We start from the raw sequence: 27,074 nt of genomic DNA, 5'->3' as shown, positions 1-27,074 counted from the left end.
GAAATGGAGAACTAGGAAGTGGGATGGAGGGTTAATATAGAAGGTTTCACCCCATAAGCAGCTGTAGATATAGCAGTCAGGGAAGAGGCCAAGTGTAAATTTTTGAAAGTTTTAAGATATGAGTGATACTATTGTAAGCTTATAGGATTTGTTTGCAATATTTTAAGACTGTAATGAATGGAAATGTTTACTTTTTTGTGTTAATTGTGTTCTTCTGTCTCATGTCTAAAGACAAGAACGATATGATATAACTTTTCTGAAACTATAGAATCGCATCTCAACCACTAGTGAACCCGAGTTGCTTTTAGCGTCCAAATATATAAGAGTCAACTTTTAAGGTCTAAGTGTTACTATATAAACTTTTGGAGTCTGTCTGTCAGTTCAAAAATGCCGTGGATGGAAATACATGCTATCTAGTGCTAGCTATATTCTTAGTTCTGATGTTTATGATGCTTTTGACATGGTAGAATCACATTTCAGCCACTAAAGCTAGTACTGAGGAGCACACTAACCAGCTGTTACTTAAGGGCATGGAATTGTATTTCATTTTATGGAAGCAGATTATGGAATGACTTCAATTTATTAGCTGGTAGTTAAGGGTATGCAACAGATACTTATGTGCAAACCAAATGAGTAAAACTCAGCACAAATGAAATGTCCTGGATTGCTGATACTCAACATCACATTCTACTACATATCAAAGATAATAAACATGTTCTGAATTTAGTAGAAATGCAACAAAAGTAACACTTAAGTTGCTGATACTTGATCTTCAACAGCACAAGTGAAACAAACTTAACGTTCTGCAAACCAAGCTACTGAAATATAAGTTGATACTCAAGTATCAGCCCAACCTACTGATACTCAAGTACTAAACATTCTGTTAACCAAACTAAGTTGCAGAAAGTATCGCATTCAAATGAAACAAAACTGAAAGTATCATATTCAACTAAAACAAATAGTTGCGAGTATCACATTCAACTAAAACAGAAGTATAAGATTCAACTGTGCCATTACATTCAACTAAAAAAAGTATCACATTTCACATTTACCATTATATGAAAGCGTCACATTCACCATTATATTCAATTGTACCATATACCAAAAGTATCACAAACTATGCCATTCCACTGTACAAAATGGTATCAAATAGTATGCGAAAAAAAAGGAACAAAATTATATCAAAATGGTACAGAAGAGTATCAAATCCTCCATGGATGCCTTTTAAGAGGGCAGAGCCTAAATCCTTTAGGATGTTGCTGCTGGTGGTGGTGCTAATGTTGCTATTGATGCAGCTGATGCTCCTAGTGCTACTTGGGCTGTTGCTGTTGGTGCTACTACTAGTCTACTAGTGCGGTGCTAGTGGGTTGCTGCTACTGGTGCTGTTTAAGCTGCTATTGCTGCTACTCTTATGTAGTTGATTTGTTGTTGTGAAATGTTGTCCCCTCCATGTGTTTCTTGGGACATCTCTACTAGCAATCCCAAAATGTCTCCTTGAGGTACTTTCAATATGCAGCTGCTGAGGTGGCACACTTGGATTTTCTGCAGCCTAAGAACTAAACACAAGTAAATATTGAAGGATATGCAACTTACACATTAACCCTAAGGCAACACATATCCAAGCAAGTAAATATGTAAATAAAGTGGCACAATATGCAAGTAAACATGGCACACTATTATGCAAGTAAACACGACACAATATGCAGGTAAATATGGTATAATATGTAATTAAACATGCTTCAATGTACATTAGGTTCATTTGAAGTTCCAAATTGTTGTTTAGAGTGCCCCACTTAAAATTAGAAATCAAGTTTTAATTTCTTTTTTAAAACCAAACACTTGAAAGGGTGTGGCATTGCTTACCTTTTGATGAGCTATCCCCTCTCTTGTTTCTTTTCTAGGCCTCCTCCTTTTAGCACTTGACCTACCAGTTGCCTTGGCTTTTTGGCTTAAGGAACCTTCCCCCTTTTGGGCCATTTGTTTTCTAGTAGGTCTATCCTTTAGGATCTTTGCATGTTCTGGCATTGTGGTTCGACTCCAAGCAATTGGTACATCTAAGAGAGGAGCTACTTCTAATTTTATGCGAGTTGAGCACATCATCCTCCTCCCTTCTTTTGCACTTCTTTAGCCGAGCAAGAGGTCTCCTCAGTGGGGGTGCAACTACTAGATCAAACTATACTGAAGGCTCCTAAATTTGAATACCAGGCACATGCTTAATAACTGGCTTATAGACTTTGAAGAACATATCCCTGGATTACCAATAGTCTACAAAATGCTCTTCCTCCTTCCTTGAAAACATAATTGCTACAGCTGCATAGCAACAGGAGATTCTAGTAAGATCAAACTTTTGACACCTATAGATTCTTCTCTATCAGTCAACTACAAAAGTGCCATTTGGATGATCAACCTCAAAACTGCCACCACCATCCTAAATAACATGGCAATCCATGGCATGTAGCTTAGCTAACTCTACCTTCTTCTGAATTTTGGCACATATTGGACTCCCATACCTATGACAGCCTGTCTCTTGGCCTGAAAGAGTTGCATAAGAATCCTTCTTAAAGTCTTCGGTAAAGTTATAACGGGCTTGTCCCCAGCTTCCATAATATAACTATTAAAATATTCACAAATATTATTCAAAATCATATCACATTTATAAAAAAATTTCGCAACAAACCAAAAAAAATTTGTACAGTATGATTAGTGAGGCCAATATGCTAAGGGATATAATTAAATAAGCCCCACACCTTGGTCTGGTGCTGAATGCATGTCTACACCATAAGAAACCATTTGGCTATTTTTAGGTCGAAATCAACCATAGCTTTCATTATAACCTAAAATTTAGGGGCATCTTTAAAATTCTTGCCTTTCCACAACTTCCAAAAGTTGGCATGCAAATTCCTCGCACAAAATCAACGATTGACATTTGGCATGATGGAGTTAAAGGTCTCCACTAACCCCAGCAAAAAAAAACATTAGATAACAAACAAATAAGGGTTAATACTTTATAATTAGTGAGGCTAATATGATAAAAAATGAATACTAAGCCTTACCTTCTACTTTTCTGATATGAAAGTCCATCCTTTTTCCTCCATCGTTCCTATATGTCATCATTCCCATCTCTCTTAATAGCAGCCAGCAGTCGCCCTCCCATGGCACCCTTCAAGTGGCAAGCATATAATAAATCTCTATCTATTTAGGAACCCCCTCTTGCATGCATCAATGCAAACATACAATCTGGAAGATGGGCTGCTCCCCTTTCCTAGGCAAGGTTCCCATAAGTATAGAGCTATCAGGGTTTGTCTTCTTAATGATGTCACAGTACTTCCAAAGCTTTCCATACTGTCTCTGTGACCCATGAATGGCTACAAGTACCTTTTTCTTATCCCTATATGCTTAGGCCTTAGAAATTTGTACTTTCATTTGTCTCCTCACACGTGCCATAAAACTTTCAATATTCCAGTTGGCATCAGACTTGAAATCCTCCATGTAGCCATCTGGAATTGACATTATGGTTCTCAAAATGCTTATTGCATTTATGAGTAGGATCAAATTTTTTTATTTGATATGTCTCTACCCTCAAGGGATGAGGCATGAATCCTCTGCCCACAGTTCTTCTCGCACACTGCAGTAATTTTGGCCCTCTTATTGTGTTTGTAAGCTTAGTCAAAGCCCTCCTATATAGAGTACTACCTCAATGCCTTCCTAAATATATGCACTGAAGTAAAAAAAGCATGCCAAGCTTCAGCTCTATAGGTCCGCTAAAATTACTTTCCTTATTGAACTCTGAAAACCTAGAATATTCTGAAGCTTCTCCTTCTAAAGACCTACCCAAGCTTCTAGCCTCATCACCATCAGGTATCTCGTATTCCCTACCAATCAACTCATCTGCTTCATCAGTTTCTTCCCTAATGTATTCTCCAATTTCTTCTTCCTACTGCTTCTGGACCTATGTCTCAATAACGGAGTCATCAATGTAATACTCAAAGAGGTCATCATCATCCTCATCACTTTCCTTGAAGTCACTTAAGGACAAGTTACCGCCACTATCTTCTTGCACTTGTTCTACTAGAGGCCTCTTACAAGGCCTACTTCCTTGTTCATGTATTATTCATGTCCTCCCTCTTCTATATTCATATTTACTAAATCCTCCTCTTCCCTACAATGCTTTGGAACCCTATCCTGTGGTGCAATATGATGAGCAACAGATACTTCTTTATCCTGCTGGGTCGATGGAAGTGCAGGGGTGCCTCCACTAGATCTAAATCAATTTCATCCATACCATGCTCTACATAGATTGCTACATTGCTCGCGCTGCTTGTATCCTCTATCATCTTCAACACATCCATATTATTAGTGTCCTTAGTCCCTTTTCCATTAACTGCCCAGGAACTAAATAATACAATTGCTCAGTCTTCTGATAATCGAGATCTATGGTCAAGTTTTCTATCTCAATCAAGCTCATCTTGCCTCGGTCACAATTGTCAAAGTAACTGACAGTCCCACCCACATACTGCATTATGGGGGAGAAACAAAGGCAACCCCCATGGTGGCTCTTCGAAGTGAAAAGCTCAAAAGCCATGCTGCATACATAGAAAATTAGTGTTAACAGTAAGACAGGGTATGTAATGACAATAAGACAACATCCAACAGAATTACAGGAACCTACTACTTATATAATAGGTTTTGCAACAGAAAGCCATAATGCTTAAGAATATTGCAGGGTATTCTAACAGTAAGACAACATACAACAGAAAGTCATTAACGGGCTTGCATACCAAGCGAGGGAACCCACTGTTATTTTTATACAGTCTGCATGTCATATGGGCAATGCCATATGGGAAAAGTAGTGCAATGTGGGCAATGTTAACATAAAGAATCCTAAAGCCTAACATAAAGGCATAAAGTCCAACCTTGGCAGATATCTGTGGTCATATGATCCACAGTCTGCATAAAATCTAACATAAACAATCATGTGGACAAATAAAAGTCTGCACATCATACATTCGGAAAAAAAAAAGTTTGCATATTATGTGGTTACCAATATGCCGTGGAAAAAGATCCACAGACAATATTGTACATATTCCACATCGGCAGATATCATTACCATAAATCCTAAATTACATTCCTACATGGAAATAGGTTCCTAGACATAATAATGTGGCTCCCTAACCCAAGCAATATTTTAGTATAATCCCTACAGAGTAACAGTGGGTTTTCAACCCAAGCAATATTGTACTACAATAGAGCTCCCTAACAAGCACTATTCTACTAAATAGTTCCAAAACATTAGGGTCTCTGATTCATGAATAACAACAGGAATAGGGAGAGGACCTTATCCAAGAAAGTCAAATATAACAAATATACACAGAAGCCACATAACATACTATATAAGTGTTGATCACAAAAATCAGAAGTTGCACCTCATGTTGCTTGGACAAACATAGAAATACATACTTAATAAAAAGCCTAAAACCATAATAGATAAAAGAAACAGGACTTATCTCATCTGGATGTGTTCCGCTATATGAATCGAGGTATGGTTCATTAAAGTCTGATACAATTTTTGACACTTTCATCACATCAGCCACTATAATATGCCAAATACATAGACAGATGGCTTTGGACAAGATAGGGGCTAGCCATGAAACCTATAAAGCTAGTTGTTGTGTAGACCCACCTAATGCTTACAGCTAATGCAACAAAACCATTTAAGGCTTCCCCAGAGTTGGAAGAGTCCACATGATAACGTACAAAAAAAATAAAAATATGGAAAAACATCATAATATACAAAGTAAATATGAAGCCATGACCAACAGAAGTTGCATTTATTCATTTTTCTCTCCCAACCAATAAATAGGAGTGAAAATTAAGAATAAACCAACAATGGTAAAAAAAAAAAAAATCACATAACATGTGCACATAGGTGTGCACATGGAAGTCAATCAGTCAGTGGGCTCAAATATTTTAAAGCAGTGCACATTGTAATCATAAGATGTCACCAGCATATTCAAATATTTTAAACAAAACATCTATCGACATACATTAGGATCATGGATTCATAAAACAATTGGCATTATTAAATACAAACAATATTCAAATGCCAATACACAAAGTCGTAGACACTTCTTACCTAATTGACAGATCCAGGGATGGCCTCTCAGTTGAGCACATAGGTGCACCACTGGGCTACGACTTCCACCTTGGTGGGGGAGATCGAAGGAGGGTACCAGTTGGGGAAATAAGAGGGATGGAGTCAAAATATAGGAGGAGGAAATGAGAGCCTGCAGAGATGGAGGCGGGGGGCTTAGTTAGGCTGAGAGGAAATTCGATTAGTGGGGCCTGGCCAGAATGGAGGAGGAAATGAGAGGGATAGGTTGGGTGCTTGGCTGGAATAGAAGAAGTAATGATAGGAATTAGTGGGGCGCTTGGAAGTGGTTTTTTCCCCAAACTCGATTTTAAACCCTGAGGGTACATTTGTTATTTTACACTGCCATTAACAGTGTTAGAACTCGAATGGATGGCTGGACCACATTGCAACCAAAGCTTAAGTTTTGAGGTCTAATTACAAAAATCAGAAGTTTTGGGATGTAAGGGCAAATCGTGAAAAGTTGAAGAGATGTCGTTCTAATTTTCCCTAAAAGATTTTATCTCCTACAACACCACCTTGAAGACTTTCCTCTCTATTCCCATGTAATCCACCAGCTCAATTGGCTCAGATCTGAGGTTGCAAAGCTGAGGTTCATCCTGGAACATTTGCATGTAGCTGATTTTGTTGCTAAAGCCATAAAAGTCATGATAACTACCAAGAAGAGAAGGTGGTTTAGGAAAGGTCTAGGCCTTGAGTAATATATAGGAGCTATTTGCATGAGGTGTGTTATAATTTGCTTTTATTCATGTCTCAATCCTAAATAAGGACATCGATGTACTAAATTTCCAATGTCCTCGAAAGGTATCAAATTTCTATTTCCTAAATACGATGTATCACTACTAAAGAGATACGGATGCATGCAGTATATACTATATATTATTCGATGGTTTTGAGAATTTTATCGCACCAAATATGGCTTTCCTCAGCTCTACAATGGCACACGATTTTGATTTTATTTCGAACTAGAAGAAAAATGAAATCTAATTTTATTATTCCATTGGGAACAAACTGGTGAGAATATGTTGGTTTTTTTTAGGTACAATAGGGGCCAACTATGCTAGTTTTATGACTGTTCCTAGACACATCTACATGATTTTTTATAGCTTGTTGGTACACATGCTATGGGAGTTATGATCCTAGATCATCCCAAAGTCAAGATCTAATGCTAGAGAAGGAAATATAGTGACCCAGATACCTTCATGGAAAATATGGGAATCAGAGGAAGCATAGAGTGGTCCCAAAGGCCACAGCCTTACCATTTGGCTTAAGCGATCTACCAGAATTAATCTTCAAAACAACAACCTGTGGGGGTGTCCAGAAATGGATGAATTTTTTAGAAAAAGAAGATTATGTAAGAAAGATATAAGAGATGATTAAATTAATTCTGGATGGTCAAAAGTAATGGTCCATATCCTAAAAGTGCCTTGTGAACTTTTCTTAGTTGTCACTTTTCTAATATTCATGATTAATCTTAAGGATAGTTCAGATCAATGTTGTCCATTTCAATGAAGTGATTGGAGTTTTACTAACCACCTATGTAACAATTGGCACATGGTTGTGGATTTGTCATCTATTGGACTCGTCTAGTTTGCTCTTATTCAATAAATTTAACTTTGCTTTTGTGCAAGCACTGTAAGAATTCTTAACTTGATAACCACATAATAAGATGATGAGTGATAAAGGACACATGTAATTGACTTTGCTAATTTGCTCTTGTTCAATAAATTTAACATCACAAATGTTTTATACAAACATTGTTTGAATGCTTAAATTGACATACCACTTGGCAAGATACTAGGCATGCATTAGGGGGCATAACATTCAATCAACTCGTCTAGTTTGCACCTGTTCGACAAATTTTTGGTTCTTTTTCTACTTATCTATAAATTATAGTAGAAGCATTGGGCATATGCTATGCACTTTAAGAGAAGTAACCATGATAGCAATTTCCAAACCTATGGATCCAATCCCAAGGATCCCCGTGAAAGGGAAAGCAAAATAGATGAGAATGATCTTTAAATAGTGAAGCTAATGAAGTAAATAATTATAGTAAAATAGGAAAGATGAAGAAAGAGACTAGCATAAGTTGATGGGCCTAATATGTATAATTTTGTTTCCTCTTATAAATGTTAAATACACGACATGTGTTGCACAATGACATAAATCTCCCAAACACTTTCCTTCATATTTATATTATTATAGATAGAGATGGTGTCAATATATGAGCCAAAATAAAATGTTTATATCTTTGGATTTTGCTGTACTCCCCCTATTTCAGTTATATGCATTTTATTTCTTAGTTTTAATTATATTTTATATTTTTAAATTATTGCTTTTCTCTATTCTTACTCACTTGTGTTCTTGTATTGCTTCATATAACTTCCATGGTGAAGTAGGGCATTCCGAGGACTCCTTGTGACCCCTTATTTGCTTGTGTTAGGCATTATAAGAAGCATAAGCTTTTCCCAAACTTGAGATGTGCCTATTAAATCTCATGATTTAGCTCATTTTTTCCATTTTCTTATTTTTTTGTTAAAAAATCTTTGTATAATGATGTATGGCTATTTAATCAATACTATTCATCGCATGAATATATACTGATATTTGCAAAAGCTCTTAGGTTAGTGGGAACTAGTAGGTGTGACAAAGAGTGCTATAGTGGCATCCATTTCCTTTCTATCATCTATGTGTGCCTTTTATTCTCAATGGCCAACTTGAGATATTTTGATTCAAGTCGAAATTCCCTACATTAAGCTTCATGCTAAAGCAAACAATCAACCCCAAAGCAACATGAATGACTACCGTGAAGCCTTAATTGATGGTTAAGCATGGACATATAGTGGCACTTGGTTTTCAAGTTCCTGAAGAGCTTGAACATTTATAGTGCTCGGATATGTTGTAGGTACCTGCAATTTCAAAACTTCATCAATGATGATATTGTCATAACTTGGAATGAGACCACTTCCATGACATCCATAATCAAGTTATCTATCCAATCCAACTTTCACATTAATGGCCAAAAATTGAAACTATGTCAAAAAGAGAAGTGAACCTTCCAAACCTATGGATCCAATCCCTAGGATTTCCATGAAAAGGAAAGCAAAATGGATGAGCATTATCTTTAAATATTAAAGCTAATGAAATACATAATTGATGCAGAACGAGACTAGCATGAGATCATGGGCCTAGCATGTATTATTTTGTTTCCTCTTATAGATGGTAAACACGTGATATGTGTTGAACATTGACATATGCGTCACAAAAGATTTTCTTTTATGTATTATTCTAGAAAAAGATGGTATCCATATATCACGCCAAACAAATGTTAGATGTCTTGGATTTTCCCATACTCCCACCTTTTTTAGTTGTATACATATTATTTCTTAATTTTAATTAGATTTTGCTTTTTATCTCTTGCCTTTCTATATTGTTTTTTTACTTACTTCAAGTGTTTCTTGTAGTGCTTCATATAGATTTTATGGTGAATTAAGGCATTCCAAGGACTCCTTGTGGTCCCTTCATTGTATGTGTTAAGCATTATAAGAAGCACAAGAATGTCTCAAACATGACATATGCCTATTAAATGTCATGTTTTAGCTCATTTTTCCATTTGTTTTTTTAATCCAAAAATCTCTATTTAATGAAGTACATCTAGTCAATCAAAAAATTTGTTATCACAGTTAATAGATATTGATTATTGCAAAAGCTCGCAGGTTAGTAGAGTTTAGTTGGTGGGGCAAGGAGGGATAAGGATGACATCCATTCCCTTTCTATCATCATATAAATGCCCCTTCTTCTCGATGGTCCAACTTGTGATCATTTGATTGGGGCCAAAAACACCCTACCCTAAGCTTCATGCTGAAGCAAACAATTAGCATGAGTAACGCTGGAATGAGACCGCTTCCATGACATCCATCATTAAGTATCTTTCCAATGCAACTTTAATTGTACTAATGGCCAGATACTGAATGATGTCAATGCTGCCCAGTCCATTTATATTGAGGGTGGCTTCCTAACTATCAGATCATAATATAATGCTACAACCCTATAGTCAGATAAAATTGTAGTGTTTGATTTCGCTTAGGTCAAGGATTTGTGATTAGATTTCCCAACTATTAGTGCAATTAGGTATAGACCCTGCTATTGCTAATCCCTTGTTAGGAAATGTCTTGTTGTTTGCTAATTCTCTATAATGTTTTCAAGCTTATTATACTTTTGGGAAACGGAACCAACCAACTAATTAGTTGGCTACAAGGTAGCTTCTAGTCTTTCAAATGCTTATTGTAATGTTAGTCTTCCTCCAGAACTCTCCTATCTTGGAAATACTAATAGCTATGGTTGTACCTGTACTCAAAAGTAATAAACTTGAGTCCTTGCCTCTTTATTACCAAAAAAACAAAAAAGTAAGGTTGTCATTCACCCTTAAGGCATGGGACTAATCCTGGAAGTCTAGTTTTCTTATTATAGTTTTAGTTGGAGTGAAAATCTAGAGACACTTAAAGGCCCTAGAACATTATAAATTGCCTATCCTGGCACTCTTGATTTTAAAGTCCCTAGAACATATAAATTGTTTATCCTGGCACTTTTGATTTTAAAGGCCCTAGAACATTACAAATTCCCTATGTTCTATTTTTTGCATTATACTGAAAAAAGTTTAAGTTTCTGAGCATGCTTTGTGATTATTCTTAACAATCTGACTCTAACTTCTCCTGATCAGATCCTAGAAGGTTCTATTTGAAGCTAGTGCTACATCAGAAGACACAAGAGGTTCAAGTGAGACCAATTCATCTTTGGTCAGATAGAGGGATTTGAGCAGTAAGAATCTAATTAGTTAACTTATTTTGATCTTACTTTTTAGGTATCTTATTTACTTTCCTCACTTCCATAATTGTATAAAAGTCCAAAAATATCATTTCATTATCTAATATTCATTCTTTATTAGAGGGCCTTTAAATTCACAAGTTGGGTGGGACCAGTGATCCAATCTTGCTAGATTTATCCTAACAATTTGCACTCTTAGTTTCCTCTCACTTGCATGCATCCCTAACCTATGACTTCTGCAAGTCAAACTAGGGTTTACTTCATGCATACATCTAAACTTACCTAGTTAGATACTTAAGCACCATGATCACTGCCCCTGCATATTCATTCTTTGATTATATTGATCCTATAGTATTTCCTATTTTTCACTAAAGTGAATATTGCATTGATGCAGGCTGCCAATATCCCTGCCTCAAGATTGATTCATGCTAGGGGCAAAAAAGCAGCACTAAAGCATCATAAGTGACCCTCAAGAATCCTAAATTGATGGCCCAACTTGAATATGTGGAGGCAGGAACTTGACTCAAAGGTGCCTTGAAGTTCCAATACATGCAGTGTCAGGTTTACATAAGTAGCAACAAAAGGTTTTCATAAGCAGCGACAAAAAGGGCCTTTGAGTGCACAAGGCTCTCGCTACTGTAGAGTCTAGAAAGGGGCAAATGTACATAGCCTTATCCCTATATGTGGAGAGCTTATTTCCATGTTCCGAATCCATGACATCCAGATTACTATAATGGAGCAACATTATCATTGTGTCAAGACCTGCCCTCTGTGTCGTAGATAGAAATAAATTTTTAAATTTCCAAATATAAGATCGATAATTTTTTAAGATGAAATCACCTCCATCACGTCCATCATTGAGTAAGCTTTCAAGTGTAACTTGAATGACATCAATCAAAAGTTGGATAAGAAAGTTATATACAAAATACCACCAGCTTTGTTAGTGCAATTTGAGTCTATTAACCAATGACAAGAATCAGACTATCAGTTAGTGAATGGACGGTAACTCCTGCATCATCATTTTGATGGGAAAACTTGTTGTTGGAAGTTACTAAGGTCCTGGTCAATACAGAGATCAAATGACAATAATCTAGCCATCATTGGCTTATCCCGACGAATGCGCATGTCAACATCAAATGGTTTTTAACATGTAGAAGCACTCTACAGATAAGATTTGTTCTAGAAGCCTTCTTTGATGTTATCCTATCCGAGTCAAATTGTAGAGGCCCTCTGATGCCGGACAGCAGGGAAGGGAAAGGAGAAAGAGAGGAGGAGAGAGGAGGAAGGAGAGAAGGAGAACTAGGCTTTACGCCTAGCCCTAGCTCAAGGTTTCACACTAGGGCTAAAAGAAAGGGAATCAATATTTTATTCATAGCATACCCCATACGATGTATAGTCCAATATATTTATAAGACCCAGAAAATGTAAAAGACTCCTAAAAAAAAACTAATCTTACAAAGACCCTCAAAGATAACAAAATACCAAAATAAGCTCAAATAACAAAATACCCTAATAAGCCCAAAGGCTATCAAATAAAATAAAATCACTTCAAACACAATGAAACTGGCTGAACCATCCTCCTGTGGTGACTGTAGACCCAAGTGACAGATGATCTGGCACTGGTGTCCACACCAGCTTTTCCCGTGTGGGAAGAAGTCGACCTCGACAAGCGCAGCTTGGTGTAGCTCTGGTAGTACTCCAATAGGTCCAAGTCAATCTACTGAAGCTCCTCGTGTGTGATCCAAGTGAAATAGGACTCTGGTCATGCTCGCCAACGAACCAAGAAGCACTGGATGCCTCCACTAGTAAAATTGTCTGATCGTCTAAAATAGCATCAATGTGCTATTTTAATGCTCGGTGGAGGGGTAAAGAAATCGAAGCTGGTATAGGACCAGTAATAGGGGAATTATCGGGCTTAGGAGAGGGCCCAGCACAAGGGTCATCGGAGATTGTTGGTGGGCCCTTGTAAGCAGCCAAATCTTCAACATTAAAAGTTGGGCTAATACCAAAATCAGAGGGAACGTCAATGACATAGGCATTAGTGTCAACCCTGTGCAACACCCTGAATGGCCCAGCACTACGAGCCTACAATTTCTTAATGGTACTAGGAGAAAACCGCTCAGGCCGAATATGGATCATTACATAATCCCCAGTTTGAAATTTCTTAGCACGCATGTGGGAATCAGCTTGCAATTTATAGTGAGCATTACTTGCATAAATATGCTTGTGAATTTTCTGATGCAACTCATGAATGTGTTGTGCAAATGCATGTGTAGACTCAGAAATCCTAACATGTGGTGATATGGGTAAGAGATCTAGAGGTTTCCTAGCTTGGTAACCATGCATAACCTCAAACGGACTCATGCTTATGGGCCTGTTGACTGAATTATTGGATGCAAATTATGCTACATAAAAGATTGAATCCCAATTACGGGTGTGTTCGCCCATAAGGCACCTCAAGAGGTTACCAAGACTTCGGTTCACCGTTTTGGTTTGGCCATCAGTATGTGGATGATAAGTAGTGAAAAATTTGAGCTTTGTACCAACCATGTGCTACAAAGTTTTTCAGAAGTAACTCATGAATCGGACTCTCTGTTGGACACGATGGTTTTTGGAAGGCCATATAGTTTGACAATCTCATCGAAGAAGAGTTTGGCTACTTTGGAACCATCAAAAATTTTTGAACAAGAGATAAAGTGGGTCATTTTAGAAAAACGGTATACAACTATAAGAATGAAATCGTGTTTCCTGAAGGTACGAGAAAGATGAAGCACGAAGTCCAAACTAATGTCGTACCAAGAACGATCTAGTACAAGCAAAGGGGTATATAGGCCTGTGTTCTGTTTCCGGTGTTTGGCTAATTGGCAATTTCCAGAAGAATTGACGTTCCATCTGTCCAAAATGCCCTGAAAGACTACTTGCATGTACTTTCCACACTAAAAAATCTCTTACTGATGTCCGTGGAATACCGAGCTTGGCTGCTTTAAACAAATAACCATCCGAAAGATGAAACCCATCGATCAAAGATCGTTGTCCATCAGCGAGGGCTTTGTAGAGTTTCCCAAAATCAGGGCAAGATAAGTAATCCTCTTTGAGTTTGTCGAAGCCCGTGATATTGATAGACATGGCTGAGAGTAGGGTCACTCGATGACTCAGTGCATCAGCAGCTATGTTTGTGGCACCTGATGTGTGCTGTAGGACCAAAGTATATTCCTGAAGAAACTCAACCCACTTAGCATCCCTAGAATTTAGCTTCTTTTGGGAATTAAGGTAGCGAAGAGCTTCATGTCAGAGTAGAGGACGAATTTACTGGGCAACAGATAATGGCGCCAATACCGGAGGGCCTGGACTACAGCATAGAATTTTTTGTCATAGGTGAAATATTTCTTCTTAGCCTCATTTAGTTTTTTCCTAAAATATGTTATAGGATAGCGTTCTTGGCTGAGCACCCCACCTATACCAAGGCTAGATGTGTCACATTCCACTTCAAAGGCCTTGCTGAAGTCAGGCACATAATTGGCGCCTCAGTCATCCTCTTCTTGATGTCGCTAAATGCTTTAGCAGCAGTGCTATTCCACTGAAAGTCGCCTTTCTTAAGGCAATCAATGATTGGGGACATAATCGTACTAAACTCCTTACTGAAATGACAGTAGAAAGTAGCATGCCCATAAAAACTACGAACCTCACTAATGGTTTTGGGTTCGAGCCACTTTACTATCGTTGACTTTATCAGGGTCAGCAGACAAACCCTCTGAGGAAACAATGTAACCCAAGAAGTTGATGTGAGAAGTAAAGAATGAACACTTCTTGAGGTTGGCGTACAGATTCTCATTCCTCAGGGTTGTGCAGATTGCCTCAAATGAGCCAAATGCTGCTCCTTTGACTAGTTGTAAATGAGTATATCATCAAAGTACACAACCAAAAATTTGCCCATGAAAGGTCGCAGTACTTGAGTCATCACCCTCATAAAAGTACTAGAAGAATTGGAAAGACCAAAAGGCATAACTAACCATTCATACAGGTCATCTTTCGTCTTGAAGGCAGTTTTCCATTCATCCCCTAGGCGAATTCGGATTTGATGGTAGCCACTTTTCAAATCAATCTTGAAAAAGATCATGGCGCCTACCATCATATCCAACATATCATCGAGTCGAGGAATGAGAAAACGATACTTGACCATGATTCTGTTGATGGCCCGATCGGAAAAGAGAGGAAGGGAGGAGGCGGAGTGCGGCGGAAGGAAGAAGAAGAGTAGAGGGAGAGAAGGGAGGGGTTGTGGGGGTAGCGATAGGGTTCGGGGTGGCGAGCGAAGAGGAGCGGAGAGCGGCTAGAGGGAGGAGGGGCGACAAAGCTCAGGCGGTTGTGTCCCGTCGTCCGACGCCGCAGATGGAGACGAAGACGAAGATGCAACCGTGATGCGGGGGAGGCGCTGTTTTCGCGGATCGCGGAACGTGATAACGGCCGAGCGAAGGGTCGTGGGTGGAGATGAGGCGGCTGCGGTCAAGGGAGGCGACCGGAGGTAGTGTTGGAGTTCTTCCTCGGCTCCGGATGATGGGCGACGACAGTGTGGGGCAGCGGGGCGGCGTCGGGTCACTTGAGATCGGGCATGCTCCACTTCTCGCATCCGATCGCTGGCCTTTCTTCCTCGTGTGCCGTCGGATTTGGGTTTTCCACTTAGACAGGGAAATAGGGAACCACTCCTCAGCCGGAAGGAAAGGGCGGATAGCAGGGAGGGGTTTTGGAAGAGACGTTCAAACCCTTATTTCAACTTGGGCCCCCACGTGAAGAACAATGCCCACAATACCCCAAAAAATTTTGTTGCCTTGCTTCGATACCAATGCTGATGCCGGACAGCAGGGAAGGGAAAGGAGAAAGAGAGGATAGAGGAGAAAGGAGAGAAGGAGAACTAGGCTTCACACCTAGCCCTAGCTCAGGATTTCACACCGGGGCTAAAAGAAAGAATATCAAAATTTTATTCATAGCATACCCTATACGATGTATGGTCCAATATATTTATAAGACCTAGAAAATGCAAAAAACCTCTAAAAAGAAACTAATCTCACAAAGACCCTCAAAGATAACAAAATACCAAAATAAGCCCAAAGGCTATCAATAACAAAATACCCTAATAAGCCCAAAGGCTATCAAATAAAATAAAATCACTCCAACCACAATGAAACTAGTTGAACCATACTCCTACGGTGACTATAGACCCGAGTGACGGGTTATCTGGCACTAGCGTCCGCACCACCCTCAAGACTTCTAGTCATCATAAGGAGGCCTTCAAGAGTTATACCCCATATAACCCACTCTTTGGCATATTAGTGAATTCAACTATAGTTTTGAAGCACTCATACAAGCAAGGTCGGCAGAACCGTCCCGAACCAGACAGTTCCGATTCCGGTATGAGCCGCCCCAATGGCGGACCGAGAATGTTCCAGCAACGAAAATAAAACCTGTTACCAGATAAGGAGAAGGAGAAGGAAAGAGAGAAAAAGAGAGCGAGTGGAGGAGGGAGGGAGAGGGAGAGGAAGAAAGAGAGGGGAGGTGGAGGCCGGCCGGCAGAGGGCCGGCGAGCCACACGGAGGACGCTCCACCAGGCTTCACGGTCGAAAAAAGGTCGAGTCCCCCGTTTCGATCGAAACAGGGGTCAGACCCCTTTCTAATTTTGCGATTTTTACATTAAGTCGGCAAGTGATTTACCGACTTCACTTAAAAATCGTAAAATAAAAAAAAAGGTGTCGGACCCCTATTTTGAACGAAATCGGGGACCCGGCTTGTTTTCCGGCTACGAAGCCTTTCTCTGCCTCCTGCCCGGGTCGCCGGCCTCCGACGGCCCTCCGTCGGCCCTCCTCTCTCCCAACCTCCCCCTTGTCTCGTTTTCTATCTCCCGTTCACCCTCTCCCCCACCTCCTCTACTGTGTCGGTACAGGCCCGGCATTGCACGATGCATGTCCGTACCGACCCATGCCACTAGGCAACCGGTCCGGAGCCTGGTACTAGCACAACAGACTATTGTTGCAAGTGTTCTTGGTGGTATAATTCTACCTCATTATGATGCAAGACCATAGCAACCTTCATGCACCTCAAAGAGTCTCCTCTTCTAATGACTTCGGAAGAAGTTATATGAACCCAATATAGCATCAGCGAAGACGTCGAAGCCCAAGTGAAGACCAGTGTAGCTGTAATCAGATCAAAGGATTTAGTTGGTGAGACTTCAACTAGTTATCCTTGTAATCTAACTTGTAATCTAACTTAGATGTTGCCTTCTGGTTTAGATTTAGCTATCTAGTTATTCTATGATCTTTTTACAAAATTCAGTCCCTTCCAAGATTAGAGAGATATTGTTTGAGTCTCGCTAAATTTATGCTAGTGGTCCGCACCCAAAGTTCTCTTACTAGCAAGCATCCTTAACCCAGTTGCTTCCGCTACCCATAAGAGTTTAATTTTTCCTCCATGCATGCATGCTGACCTCACACAATCGGTTCCCCTGGTCCCTCATCCCTGGCCTATGTCATAACTCCTCTTCTTATACTCAATAGAGGTGCACATCAAGCAATTTTAGTTGTGTTAAATGTGGCTTATGTGCTAAAGGTGGTTCAACACCAAACTTGTACTACATAAGGCTCGGCACAAGCTTGGGCAAACTTATGTCTTAATCCAACATTGTCATAAATTGATCTTTTTATCGATGTTTCGAGTTGAAAATTTTATGAACAATCTTATTATTTTCTATTGCATAAGGAAATAATTAACATAGAAGACAAATACAAAGAATGATCCCAATATCTCTTTCAAAATAAGAGTATTCTTATATAATTTAGTTATTAATTTATAATAGAAGAATTAATGTTAGGAGAATCCTAGAACTCCACCACCTGCGAAGCTCCTCTACCAGCAATTAAGCCTACAACTTGGTATTTGGTATGTTTTAACTGCTCCCCCCAAAAAAAAATAGGTTGGAGTTCTTTCTCCATTTAAAATTAGCACCGTGTTTGAATTGGATGTTAAAATAGAACGGTACAATCTATAAAGATTGGCATTTATTCCAGTCATAGAAATTTCATGCACTGGGAAATATAGAAGATCTTATGAAACTCACTGAACCTAGACAGGATGCCAAAAAGATATGCATATCTATCTTTACAACAAACCAGATACTAGTAAAATTAGAAGAGTCCAAAATTACATTCAATTCGAGACCATAGTCCATGAGCATTGCATGAGACATGAAAGGAAATAAAAGGTAGCATTTAATTTCAACATTCCTAGTAAAAGAAAATAAAACTAATGAAAGGTTTGTAACAGGCAGACGTTACACCCAGCAACCATGTGCCAGACAATTTTCACACTAATCTTGCATCTCTATCCTTTATATACCTCTCCATTGCTCAATCCTAGCACTGTCTCAAATTCCTCTGTCTCTCTCTATCTCTATCTCTATCTCGCCCTCTGTTTCTCTCTCATTTCTTTCTCAATGGAGAAAACCACTAGTCCCATGGATATCTCTGGTTCCAGAACCATTCCTTTAACCTCGTCTTTCATTGAAGCTGCCAATACCGTTCCCTTAGAGTCCCCTCTACCTGTAAAACTAAGCATGGATACCCCTCTCATTGTCACTCCGATGGCTCAACGCTATGCAACGAACCAACACTTACCTTCTCCTTGGTCATTCAACAACAATCATTCCATCAAGAAGCTCAATTTCATGCCAACCAGATCTAACTCATTTCCATTCAATATGACCAATCCACCCCCTAGCCTCACTAACCAAATTAACTTCAATGTAGCAGGTTCTTTGCAGATCATGAGCCAAGGGTTTTGGTCAGCAAATGCTTTAGGAAGATCATTTTTCTCTCCAACAAGAGCTCTGAATCATCACCTTGCACAGGCTTCTATCTCCCGCTACTCTTCACCTACAATTTCTCCGGAAAGATCATCATTTTGCTATCCAGCAAGAAGCTTTCCCATCAATACTGATGAATATCCAAATCGTCCATGGAATGCTTCTTTTCAACAACATATTTTCCCTTCTGGCTATTTTGCTTCAACAAACCAAGCAGCATTCATGGAACCTCAACACACCAACCCCTTCCATGATCCAAATCTGCAGTTCATGCATCCATTGCCAAACTATGAAGATCTAAACAGGGATTGTCCCTCAAATGGATCACCCATAGCAAATCCAGAAACGAACACCCGCTATAAATGTGATATTTGTTCTGCTGAGTTCCCTAATGGGCAGGCCTTTGGGGGGCATATGAGTTCTCATAGCAAGATAAGAAAGGCGGACAGAGCTCCAGGAGAACCATCAAAAAGGTTGAAGAAGTTTAAGACTATTCCATGGACCCCTGTGATTTCAAATGACGCTAACGAGCTCAACTTGCATTTCTTGAATGAATCAGCTGAGGAAAAGGAAAAAAAATCTAGTGATAATGTCGTCTTGAAGAGTTCAGCTGAGAAAGATGAGAAGAAGAAATTAGTGGCGGCCAATCAAAAGGAAAAAGGAAAAAGTCCTATTGGAGAGATACCCACAAAAGCTCCAATCTACATGGATGATGAATTTGCGAATGGTGAGGCCACTCTGGCAGGCACAACTTCCCTTCACCTCCATTAGGGCTGCTCATGAGAAAAGAATGACTGCTCGTGTTATTCTTTCCTTTTTCCTGTTTTAATTTTCATTGTTCATCGGTATCAATGTTTACTTTTTGTGTTTTTGTCCCAAGTTGCTATCATGTCAAGTGTCATGTTTAATCTAGTAGCCTTCACTTTTGGTTTAAGTTGGGTCTTTAGTTTCATGTCTGTCAATCCATGTATTTCGTCCTAAAATGCTTTCTTTATTGAAATAAAATCATCTTCTTGTTAGTTTTGTTGTTGGAAAATCTAAATGTCAGTCACCCCAATCCCTCACTTCATTCAAGTGAAACTGTCAAAATAGATGTCTCCCACTTTTGACATGGAATCAGTTCGAAGAAAAATGGGGAAAAAGTAGTTTCTTCTTAAAAGAAAGTTGCCATTAATAGTATCCTCCATACCTTTGATCTACACTTTGAATATATTTCCTATTTTCATCTCGTTATGTTTTTCAATTATACACTCTAGTGATTCACTTACTAAATATCCTTTTGAGAGAAGAGAACCAAAGTAGGATCCTTTTCTTTTACAATCTTAATATGTAAAATAACATTAAAACAAAGTAGTTCTTGGGATTCTTTTATTTTATGTATTCTTCGATTTCAAAAGAGTAAAAGAAACTGTACAAACTTCTTTAGTCCAGTTTCCTTTCATACCATAACAATCTGGCCTTTTTTCAACTATCTAGAGCTGGCTGTATCAATCCTTATTAGCCAAGCATTTCTATTCAGGATCCATTTTTAATGTTATTCTAAGCTTATCTATATCTTTCTTCACAACCTCCATGCATGTTATTTTAGATCCTTTTCTCATTTCTTATAGCCTTCTATATAAATTAAAATACCTCTCCTTATTGGAAGCTCCTCCAATCTTCCCCTCACTTCATTCTTACTTTGTGCAAATACAAGAGATCTTTTAATATATTCATTTCTGAATCTATCCTAAGTTTGCCCCATATCTATCTTAGCACTTCTATTTCTACCACGCTCAGAACCTGCTCTCGTGATCTCTCTTTATTGCATAGCATCATGAGTTATATAATATTGCAGGTCTTATTATTGTTTTGTAGAAATTTTTTCTAAAATGTTTAGGATATGCATCAATCATAAAAATCAAAATACACCACCCCACTTTATTTAACCAACTCTAGTTCTAACTTCGCTTATTCCCTATCATTTTTTAGAAAAAATTCTAAGTAAAAAAAGAATAACTTTGTCTATCAACCTTAATCGAAATACTGTCTTAATTTTTATTCTCACTAAATTTATATTCTATAAACTTGTTCATTGTTCTACTAATTTTTAAGCTCCTATCCATTAAAGCTACATTCCAGAAGTTCAATTTAGTATTTAATCTAATTCTTTTTTCATCAATTACTACTATCATCTGTATATAATATATACATGGTACATGCTCTTGAATCTTAACAACAAATTTATCAATAACTAGTGCAAAAGGATATGAATTTAGTACTGACCCTTGGTGCAACTTTATTATGACTAGAAATACACTTGTTGTACCGCCATTAGCTCCTGACACATCAATGCTCCAGCATATAGAACCTCAGCTAATTCACTATTTCATTTAAATATGCACTTCCTTCTTAAAGCCCATTAAATTACTTTCCTTGTTACCTATTAAAATTTTTCTTTTATGGAATACATCATTAGGTTTCTTTAGTTAGTAACGACCATATGTTGATATAGAGCAAATCTACTAGCCATAGTCACTTTGTCAACACAAATACAAGGAAAATCCCAATTGAGCCAAGCACCACAACCTCCAGTACCAAAAAAGCTCTCCAACACATTCAGAACCACTCAAGATGGAGGTCAAATTGGAGAGCTAGGATAAAAGAATTGAAGGCATACTAGTGCAGACCAATTCATGATCCGATGGTAACAACATCAGAACCATTTAATGATGCAGTACCCATCATAAAATGCATCCAAGACACCATTAGAATGAACTAAGAACTGCCTCACCATCCAAACAACACAGTCTGAATCTGACCTAGACTATTTCTCATAATCAAAAGGAATTTAGCATCTAAAATCCTTTAAGGAATGATTTCTTAGTTTAATCTTCTTTTGACTTGTTTAATTTGAGTTTTAGTTGAGTTTTAAGAGATCTCAAAAATTTCTACAATATAAGGGCCCTAGAAAACTATAAATAGGACCCATTTCTACCAGTTTTTATCATTGAAGTTCATTAAAATTATTCTTTTAAAATTCTCTTTCAAAGCTCTTGTACCCCTCAGATGGTATTCTTCACCTGGAAGCCCTCACCTCTGAGTTTCCTCAAAGTTAACTTCGACGGGTCTGTTCTAGATGGAGGTACGGGGGAGGTGCGGACTTTGTCGTATGGGACTCGCACTCCAGGGTGGTGGCAGCGGGCGGTTGCCGGTTGTTCGACACGTCGGTCCCCAGGGCGGAGTTGCAAGCTGCCTGAGCGGGTCTTCGACATGCGAGGTAGGTGCTGCAGGCCAGTTCGGTTATCTTGGAAGACGATTCGGCCACGGTGATCAGTTGGATCCAGGAGGGTCCGAGGGGCATGAGCACGGACCACCCTCTGCTCCGGGATATTAGGATGATGATGAGGGATGGGGTGGCCTTCTAGGCTAAGCATGTTTTTAGAGAGGCCAACGGGGCGGCCGACCGGGTGGCTGCCTATGCGGCTCACCACTCAGGGTTCACCTTGTGGTCAGAAGAGGGGAAGCTGCCTCGGGCACTCCGTGAGCTTATATATTTTGATTTTATTGGATCTATTCATACACGCTTTGTATGATGAACCCGCCAAAGCAAAAAAAAAAAAGAAATACAAGTCAAATGTTGGACTTCAACTAGGGCCCTACAAAGATGAGAGGTGGGGCTCCAAAGGTTCATCAAGAAGAAGAGACTTGATGCCTTTTAGTTATTCCTTCTAATTCTAAATCTCCATTATTTTAGCTTCTAATTTTAATGTTAATTTATTTTCTTCTGCTTTAGCATCTAATACGATTTGCTTCCGCTTCTAGTTCTCTTTCACTGTGCTACTCTAGTTTAATATAGGATTGGGGCACCCTTAGTAGCACCACATGTAGTCATTTCCTTTTCTCTATATTTTTATCAATTACTTAAATAAAAAGATAGCCTCCATTGCTTATATTTCAAGCATAAGTCCAGATTGGTTACGTAAATTGTCATTATATTTCTAAATCTTTGTTTGGTTACCCTTTTGATAATTTCATCAAATGACTTGTGTATTTAATTCTCTATAATTAGAAATAAATTTATACATTTTCTTTATTCTTATAGATGGATACTATAAGACTTCCCCTCCTATCATCCGATATTTTTCTGGTTTCTAAAATATTCTTAAATAAATTATAAGCCAAGTGAGCCCAATATCTCCCATTATTTCCCATCTCAATAGGTATTTTATCATATTTTAACGCCTTATATTTTTGCGAGCTATCTTCATTTCACTTTTCCTTATATTTTTGCAAGCTATCTTCATTTCATTTTTATTAAGTTATACGAAAAGAACCTTGAGTTCTCTTTAAGACCTTAACCATACTTCTTTGATAAACATTTTCTTGGTAAAATCTCTATCTAGCAATTTTTCAAAATAATATCTCCATATTTTTTAAATTTCGTCATTTTCATCAATAATCTATTATCTGCGCTTTTAATGCTTGCAACTTGAACAATATCTTCAGATTTCTTTTAATAGTCTAGTCTCCTTTCATTATAATAGTAATATGCTTATTAAAGTTAAAAGGAAAAAAAAAGTTGATATAGGAAACTAGGAATTAAGCATTTAATGCTCTTGAGTTAAATTGCAATATATTTAAGAAGTTCCTATGCTCCTATACTAAAATACTGCTAGATTTTACCTTAGAAAATAAAATGTTAACTGTTGAACAATTCAAAAAGCATGATTTTCATGCCAAATCTAACTGGTGATATTAAAAAATAAAGACAAAACAATTATACGAAGTTTATTTGAACATTTTGAACGTAAAGGAGAATTTTTATCAGGCGAAGGTTTTTCCTTTTGAGTACCCTTATATGTATGTGTGCCTTACTATTCAAAAAGAGCCATGTCATATGTTATTTCTATCATATATCCTTCAATTTATGTCAGCCCTATTGTTTTGCAATGGATAAAGCTACCCTTAGTAGCTAGTGAAGTTGTGATGTCATCTTCTTGTTTTGTTTGCATCGTAGCATGGATGGTTGCACTTCTCATAGGACTATTTTAGTTATTTAACAATGTAGAAGACAATTGCTATTTGTAATCAACCTATGAACAATGGGTACACTTGCTTATGAGTAAGGTCCGCCGTACCGGTACCGGTCGGCGTACCGGTGGCCGGCCGGACCGGTACGGTACTGGTCCGGTCCGGTACGTACCGGCCGGTACCGGTACGGTACGCGGTGGTTTCAAAAACCACAGCGCGCGGCGCTGTGGTTCTAAAAAAAAAATCATACCGGTGCGAACCGGCCGGTTCGCACCGGTACGAGGCCGGTACGGGCTCCGAACCGGCCGGTACGGGCTCCGAACCGGCCGGTACGGGCCCGTACCGGCCGGTTCGGATAAAAAACCGGAAAATACCTTTTTTTGCCGTTCCGGTACCGGTCTAGGACCGGACCGGGACGTACCGGCCCGTACCGGCCGGTACCGGCCGGTACGGCATTCCATGCTTATGACAACTGAATTTGATCGAGTCTCCCCTCCCTAACCCCATGTGTCCCAATTTTATCTTAAATTTGAAAAAAGAAAAGTGAAAAAAGTAGTATGTCATTGACCCATCTTATTAAAGAAACGTGTCACTAGATTTATTTGGTATTATATATGGTAATTTTCATTTTTAGAAATCATTTTAAGTCGAATTATGAGTATGGTTGCTTGATAATTCACTTGAACAAAATACCTAAAGATATATAGATGAGTGATAGATGATAAAAGTAAAATATAGTTCACTCATTTCATACTTAAAAGCAACCTTATTCCTCCTATTATAACCAAACAACACAATTAGTTATACAAGAAAGGGAAAAAAATCTAGCAAAACAAAAACATGCATAACTTATGGAATAACTACTGCAAACAATATAAATAGCAAAAAAAGTAAATATACATATATATATATATAACATAAAAAAAGGAAAATAGTAATGCATATAAGATCGCATAAATTGTGATTGTTGATTCAAACCTGAAGCTGCGCCATGATATTAGAAAGAATCCATTTTGAAATATGATCAGACCTGTAAATTTTAGAAAATCAATAAAGATCTCTACTTTATTTTTGATCTGCAAAGATCTCCCCGTTAAAGACATCAAAGTAAAGGAAACAACAGAAAATTTTTAGATGAAGAAGGAGAAAGATCAACACAAGGGAATCACCTTATCCCACCAAGAAGAGGACCTCGATGTACCCAATCATGGGGGGAAGGGCCAGAGGGTGCAGAAACAGAGGCAGCGAGAGAGTGCGGGGGGCGAAGCAAGGTGAAGACTGGAGAGAGAGAGAGAGAGAGAGAGAGAGAGAGAGAGAGAGGCGTGAGAGCGAGCGAGCGAGCGAGCGAGAGAGAGAGAGAGGTGAGGGGGGAAATGGTGCTAGGGCCGGATGGTTTGGAATTGGGGGTTCAGGCCGGAGAGAGAGAGTTGGGCGAGGCGATGCAGAGAAACGGCCAACAAAACGGTCTCGTATATTTTTATTTTATAGTATAAGATAAAAGATTTGTGCATAGCGCCGTCCAAAGGCCAACAAACGGGCATGGCCCGAAACCTAACACAGCTTGAAGCCTTGAACCGGACTATTGGTGCCGTACGACAAGGGGTGAAAATCGATCATAAGTGACCCCAATCTAAACTAATTTTTTTTTATTCAAATTCTAATATTAAACCCAGACCCAACTCAATAGAAAATCAAATCGAATCGGATTGAATCTACAGCTAAAATTTCTGACTCAACAGTCATTCAGGTCAGGTCAGATTCATGTATAATTAGGTCTCAACCCAAAAAAATTGGGTATGGGTATGGGTTGGGTCTGAGTCGAGATTGAGTAAAAGTGCCTAAGCATTCTTGATGCCATTACAAACTAATTTAAAATATGGTGCAAAATTGGAAGACATGGATGTCATCACACATACTAAACAACTTGTTTCTTTTATTCTCTTGTCAAACATTCAAATTTAGTAGGATTATAAATTAAATTTTACACTCCGTCTGCCATTGAATCAGCATTCAATGTTCAATTGTTTTCCCTGGTCTAGATATATGGCATCTGCAATAAAAAGCAGTCAGTGAAACAACTTTGGCAAACCATTGTGGTATACTCTAGAGGCTCAACAATATACGCGCCTATATGCAACATATGAACAATCTTTAAATCAAAGAAGGAAATCTCATTCAAATTGGCCGTGCTACCACCAATTCTACTACCTTAATCATCCATTTTCTTCAATCACAGTCCTCATACACATCAGATTATGAGGTCAAGGTTTCAGGACTAGCAAAATAGTATAGAGAAAGCTTTAAAAAAAATCTATTATGTCATATTTTAATAATGGAAGCTTGAATAACAATTGTTATTCAATATTTCATCCATTCCACTTGATTTAATAGTGTTTTTGTTGGATTTATTAACGATTAAATGTTTTATTTTGTCACCATCCGTAGGTGGTACAGTTGGTTTGTGTGTGGTGTTGTTCTCACAAGGACGTGAGTTCGAGTCCTTCTGCTTTTACGTCCGTGCAAGTACGAGGGGGGCGCGTTCTTGAGCTTTTACGTCCGTGCAAGCACGAGGGGGGTGCGTTCTTGAGGGACGCACATCCACGCGAAGGATCGCGCCCGTCCCTGCGAAGGTTCGCGCCCACGAGGTCGCGAAGAGTCGCGCCCGTCCGTGCGAAGGTTTCGCGCCTCATGCAAAAAGACGCACCTCATAGGCATACGTTTGGTAGAAGTCTATAAATAGACAACCTCTACAGATTAGAAAAAAAAAAGAAGATAAAAACAAAGGATTCCTAATTCCTTTTCTTTCTCTACTCTCTCTTCCTACCAATTAAAATATTTCTTTCAAAATTGTTTAACGGGCTTGCTGCATATTGATTCTGGGTTCGAAGCCTTCTTTGATCCGTGCAAATCATCGAGGCAGAAGGAACGAGAGACTGTTGTATCTCAGGAGTAAAACGCCATCCAAGCCTAGTGCACTGTAAGGCAGCGAAATCTACTTCAAGAAAAGTGACCAACATATCACGCCTCAGCATCTCGGGTTCCATTTTTCTACTTTTATTTTTTTTTAATTTTTGTTTTAGCCTATTACTGCCTATTATTTATTGAAGTAGAATAGTTTAGTTTTATTTCTGCTTCAAATTTATTATCAACAATTTTTACACTCAAATCTTAAATCAGTGAGCAGTAATAAGCAAAAATACTATTATTGACAGTTGTTTCCCGTTATATTGGCAAACAACAGCC

General features: G+C 38.6%; 1 long non-coding RNA gene across 2 annotated transcripts; it reads right to left on the bottom strand.

The window, feature by feature from the left end:
- Nucleotides 1-1,013: 1,013 nt before the first annotated feature.
- On the bottom strand, nt 1,014-25,303 carry LOC103714783 (uncharacterized). 2 transcript variants are annotated; one of them, XR_005507320.3, is made up of 4 exons: nt 25,001-25,303; nt 24,810-24,861; nt 1,864-4,583; nt 1,014-1,556 (listed from the first exon to the last, which is right to left on the bottom strand). It is a non-coding gene; the product is annotated as an uncharacterized LOC103714783 (long non-coding RNA). The 2 variants fall into 2 exon arrangements; XR_605269.6 differs by having other exon boundaries at nt 1,014-1,549.
- Between the last annotated feature and the right edge of the window lie 1,771 nt (nt 25,304-27,074).

The sequence above is a fragment of the Phoenix dactylifera genome, chromosome 3, assembly GCF_051530095.1.
Source record: "Phoenix dactylifera cultivar Ajwa chromosome 3, Ajwa_hap1_PhDact_Kaust_v1.1, whole genome shotgun sequence".
Taxonomy (NCBI): Eukaryota; Viridiplantae; Streptophyta; class Magnoliopsida; order Arecales; family Arecaceae; genus Phoenix; species Phoenix dactylifera.
Note: the sequence above shows the minus strand (reverse complement) of the source record. Positions and strands in the feature narration are given on the sequence as shown.